Source organism: Peromyscus maniculatus, chromosome 19, assembly GCF_049852395.1.
Source record: "Peromyscus maniculatus bairdii isolate BWxNUB_F1_BW_parent chromosome 19, HU_Pman_BW_mat_3.1, whole genome shotgun sequence".
NCBI classification, from domain to species: Eukaryota; Metazoa; Chordata; class Mammalia; order Rodentia; family Cricetidae; genus Peromyscus; species Peromyscus maniculatus.
In genome coordinates this window covers 34,929,401-34,935,331 of record NC_134870.1, presented here as the reverse complement: position 1 = coordinate 34,935,331, position 5,931 = coordinate 34,929,401, and the positions used below count along the sequence as shown (strand labels likewise).

The window sequence follows — 5,931 nt, the reverse complement described above, 5'->3', positions numbered from 1 at the left end:
TTACCCTGGCACCATGGTACAGCAGCAGGCCCACCTCTTCCTGATAGGGTCCTATTATGATGTTGACTTGTTGTTGTTAATTATTTTGACACAAAGCACAGCTGTCAGGTCCGACTTGTATTTCAGTAGTACCCTTGCTCTGCCCCCTGGTGGAAATACTGTTTCTTTGGTGAAAAGACATGAAAAACACAGAACTACAAAAAAAGGAAGTATGTATCTCCCAATTGGGTTCTAGGAGTGAAGGTAAAGAGGGGTACCTTCTTCCTGCTATGGTTCATATAACCATGTTTGGACATCTCTGTGGATCCAATATCACTTAAGGACATTAATATAAAATGTACATTGTTTCCAGAAAGTTACTGCCCTGTCTTTCCTAAACATTCTTTCAGGATGATGTGTTCATGTGGTATTTGATGTAACACATGGGACCTCGGGCCATGTGGTCTTTTTTATTTTGCAGCTTGTTTGCTATTACCCAGACCCTTTGTTAGGATTTGATATTACATGGGATTTCATGCCAGGACATCAGTCATTCCTGATGCCCTCATGTAGTGGTATCTTTGACACCCTAGGAACAGGAACGCCAAAATGGTTTATTTCCATAAAGATGACTCACTGTCTCTTCAGATGTGTTCAACTTGCAAGCAAGTGGCTGTTTGTGTCTTTGCCAGACCATACCACATTTGGGAATCAATCACTATTGTTCTTTGTTGTTGGCAAGGAAAACATTGATTGCAACCGTAACCAAGTAAGTGTTGATGAGTGGGTGTTGGTTTCCTGCAGATCCTCCAGCCCTGTCACTGTGTCTATCTACTTCACGGATCCTCCCACTGTGGCACTGATGTGGCTGATGACAGAGTCGGGCTAATGTCAACAGACAATCACTTTATCTACCTTACTGTTTAGTACCTCTCTTTCTGAATGAATGCTCTCTGGAAGATTTTAACGTCCAATATATAATAGATCCTCACTCCTGGTACCCATCCAAATAAGCATATCCATAAGCTTATCTCAAATGTTTTTTCTTACCATTTTGATTTTCCTCTTTCCAGGTCCCAGTCAACACTACACTACACACACACACACACACACACACACACACACACACACACACACACATCACTTACATATAAAACAAACCCATGTGATTTCTTCCTCCACCTTCTGTACCAGAGAGTACAGACAGAAAGGTACTTAGCAAGAGTAGTGGGTAACATGAGAAAGGATGACCTGATCATCAGATTGAATTGTGCCTTTCAGCTCTCCTCATGCTCTGTGTTAGGTATTACCAATGGATCTACTTCCATTGGTTATGGAGTCAAATTATTTTATGATACCTTTGGTCTAAGAGAACCTAGCTCATGATGGGCTTGTCTCTGCTCAGGCTTCTTTCTCTACTGGTGTTTAGTATCCTTCAAGGATCTAATTTTCAATAAAGGTATATTTCTCTTCTACCAGAGTCAGAAGAATCTAAATTATCATTCTCCTACTATTATATAGCCTCTGAGTGGCTTCTTTTACCACCCCAGTACTATCACAGTTTTTGTGTCTTATTGCCAGTCATTGCAGCCAGATCATGCTGTGGAGCCCTTCATTATTCTAGTCAACATTCAGAGGAGAAATGCTTTTGCATGAGTGAGTTTTAATACACTTTTGGGTATGAAACATGTTGTCTCTAATACCTTAGGCGGGTTTTTCAGACTTGTGTTGTTCCTGTGTAAAAACTGTTGCTTAGTGCAATGGCCTGTCCTCTGCTCTGTTGGGAACTGTCTCTCTGTCTCTAGAGTTCATGTACCTTACCAAAGCCACCAATGTACTTGTGATTTCCTACTCATTTAGTTGGATTTGTATCATGCCATTAATGGATTGTACTACTTAGATGCTCAAATTGTATACCAGCTTAGGTCTTTCATACTATGTTGTGATGGAGAGGAGCATAATTAGTATCATCTGGGTTTAGGACTGTTAATACATGTATTGTCTGTTTCAAGACTACATAAAGTGTTTTTGATCCATCTTTCTCATAGAAAGTCACCCATTTGCTAAATTGATGGCTCTACACAATGGACTTGAATCCATAACAATCTGCTCTGGAAAAACACACAGCCTCTTAGATTTGGGCTATTACTTAATTCAGTCTTTGTCTGGAAGTTGTCTGGCTTATACGATATCCAGACTAGTGAATTAAATAGAGATCTTTGAATGTGCATCTTTCATCTCCTTAAAACTAGAATAAAAATTAAACTTAGATAACAATGGGGGTTAGTCTTAGAGTCCCCTGCTGGGTCTCCCCTCCCTGAGGCTAAGAAACTAATGTGGAAATTGCTCTGTCATATTTGTGAGAATGACCATTATGTGGATCTGTTCATCTAAGGGGCTAAACGTGAGCCATGGCTCCATTTATTACCTATTCTATGTGGCTCTACTCCTACAGAGGACCTTTGTTGGTCCTCAGTTTCACCTGAGATCCTGTTGCCCATCAGGCAACAAGACATATCCAAATGACTTAATGAGATGCTCTATGAGTAAATATTTTTTCTATTTAACATGATAGCAGCCTATATTTCTCACAAAGGTCTGATATATAGATCTTGTTCCTTCAGCCCTTGTCTAGATTTAGATTTATCTTTGAGCTCTTTTTCCTCCATCTTTCAAATAAAGACCAAATGGAAATGTTTTCTTTAATCAAAGCACAGAATATAAATATTTTCAAAGTATAAATATTATTAGCAGTCAAAACTGCAAGTAACATAGCTAGTTTCGACGTTTTTTTTGTTTTTGTTTTTGTTTTTTTTTTTTTGGAGATTAAAGGGTAGACAGAATCTTCTGGGATTTTTCCTTTGTGTATTCAATTAACCTTTCTCTCCCTTGATTCTGCTCTATTCAAATGTCCATTAAAAAATTCAGATAAAGATAAATGAGACATAAATGATTTTAGTAGGTAAACATCAAAAACCTCTGAGGTGGGAAGAAATCGCTGTTGCATAATTCACTTCGGTCCTCTCTTCTCTCTTACCCACTTTAGACTCCATTCTTGACCTTCAGTTTCCTTGAATTTCTGTGATACTTCTCTGACCCCCAACCTACAGGTATAAAGATAGTGTGGCTGGAGGAACACCTACAATCATGCCGCTACTCTCTTTCCATCTTGCATGGCCACTGAAGGAAAGGTTCCATAGCGCTGCCCAATAACTACACCACTCCCCTTCTCCTCCCTTTTCAGCTCTCCTCTAACGTCCCCTGCTGTCTCAGTGGGTGACAGAGAAGATATGTGTAAGAAGAGAATTTCCATCCACTAATTTTTCAAATGTACCTCACTGCCTGTCTCTGCAACGATGTACTCCAGAGACTGTGGAGGACTCATCTTCTTGCTAGCTTAGGACAAGCCTTTCATTTGAACACTAGGTGTCACCTGTGCTGTCTGTTCAAGAATTCCATGAAGACATTGTCTCACTTCTTTAGTGCCTCCTTATTGATTCTGATATTTACCATACAAATACTTTGTTGATTTTTTTTACTGAATTATCATCTGCTTTATGTGCTAGCCACTGCTCTATTCCCCTCTCCCTGCTTACAGCAAAACCATTTGAAATAGTTGTCTGTGTTAGAAGTCTGCAAATTCTACCTTGATTTTCTCCCAAAAAGACTCCAGTGAGCTTTTACCCAAAACAACAACAAACCCACTCTGGAACATACAGATATTGTGTTCTATAAATATTACGTTAATAAGCTTTTAAAGAGGTGCTGGGATTAAATCTAGAGCCGAGCACATGACAGGCAGGTTCTTCACCACTAAACTAACCCCAGCAATCCTTCAATAACTTAATACATCACCTATAATGCGCGTGTGCGCGCGCACGCGCGCGCACACACACACACACACACACACACCCCTTGTGTGTGCATGCACACGTACATGTATACTACCCCACACAACACTGAAATGGCTAGTAAAATACTCATTTTGGAGATACTCTAGTCAAAATCATTGTAATCTTGAGAGTGTTTTCATCCAGTGAGAAGTTAATTCTCTATTACCATCATCTTAGCTTTCCTTTAAAAGTGAACGCATTCTATTTTCTTTGACATCCAGAACACCCTGATGGTGGTGTCTCTCTGTTGCACTCACTTATTGGTTCGTCTCCTCTAGTGCTGTTGTTTTAAAAGACACCTGCAGCTTCTAATCTCAACTGTTCATCTGCTTCCTCTGCTTTTCACTTGGATATTCACAGACACATTTCTGACTTTTCCATCCACTCTCATCCTTCCCACAGCTTTCCTATGCCAGTTCAATCTGTTTGATTGGACTAGACAAGAAGGAAAATTTGCCCTTTGCCCACTAAGGTTCACCGGACTAAACTGACAGGTTAATTGGAAAAGAGACACGCACATTTATGATGTGCACAGAGGCAATCATGAGGTCATTATGCACCAGCTCCATGTCATTCAGATACTGTGTGCCCTGGTTCCACAAGAAAGGGGGAAAATAGGGATTGTGGACAATTTTTAAGGGATTAGCAAATAATTTTAGTGGAGCTAAATGGGTTTGGAGAGCACAAAATGGCCATGGACAAAGTGTATGACCCACAGAGTAGAAGGTAGAGTTATATTGAGACTAAAATAGGTACATTTGTGACAACAACATCCAGGTTTAATGACAGACTTTTGTAGATGAATTTCTAAACAGTCTTATTAAATAAGAAACACAGAGCCAAATACAGAGGTAATAGCTGAAGAGATCAGAGAAATGGCAAATAGCCATGACTAGCCTTAGCTTACCACCTCACTGTTGTAGCTTCCCAAGAGAGCTTCTTCCTGTCTAACCTGTGCTTTTATTGTCTTCCTGTTCTGCCTTCTCATTGGTTCTAAGCCCAGCCACATCACTTCCTTGTCACTGCCTGTCCATACAGTCCTCCAGGTACTGGCATTAAAGGCATGTATCAGGATTAAGGGTATGTGCTACCACCACCTGATTTCTATTTATGGCTGACTATTTGACCTCTGATCTCCAGGCAAACTTTTTTATTAACATACAAATAAAATATCACATCTCAGTACAAATAAAATATCACCATAGACTTTAGTGTTTCTTCATATCATATGGGTTTCATCTTTGGTTAATGACGTTTCAGTCAGAAGACTGAAGCAATTCTCTTTCTTTTGGTAGAGCTGTCCAGAGAGATAGGGAACTTTGCAGAAAGCTTTCCAAGCCTTGCCAATAGGTGAGAAGCAAATGGAGGTCAGAAGTACCTCTGTTTGTAGTTGGGCCTGAAATATCCTGACCTATTAAACCCTCATCTTTGGGACCTAGTTTTCTGAACCCCAACAGCATCCTCATTTTCACTGAGTTGCTCAAATGGAAAAAAAATTAAGTGTGATCCTTTCTCATAGTCCAGTCACATCCATAAGCAGTATTGATGTTCTTACTTTATAAGGCACCCAATATGGGACTGTTACTTTGGGGAAAGCTAGCATTATTTCAGGGGGCCTTTGGTGGCCCCTGTGTATAAACTACTCTTCAAACATGCAATGCCTTTAAGTGACTTCCTCTTCCACTTTCTAACCTCACTCATCTCAAATTTACTGGCAGTCATTTTAAATATGACATAAATGTTGTTTTGTTTTGGTTTTTTTGACTCACCTCTTTTCTTAGAATGCCAGCTTCATGAGAAAAGGAATTTTTGTCTGGTTTGTTTAAATGTATGTATTCCTCTTACCTTGGCATCATGACAGAAATTCATCGAATGTTAGTTGAAAGCCACTCCACTGTGAGATAGGTAATACAATCTTCAATTTACAGAAAAGGAAACTATCTTAGTTAGTGTGAAGTTAGTGAAGAGATACCATGACCAAGGCAATTCTTATTTTAAAAAAAACAAACAACAACAACAACAACAACAACACAACAAACATTTAATTGGAGACTTAACA

At 39.5% G+C, this 5,931-nt stretch overlaps 1 protein-coding gene across 1 annotated transcript in view; it reads left to right on the top strand.

Moving 5' to 3' along the window:
* Nucleotides 1–5,931, top strand: part of Dpysl3 (dihydropyrimidinase like 3) — a 112,622-nt gene that overhangs the window by 37,664 nt on the left and 69,027 nt on the right. The window lies entirely within an intron of this gene.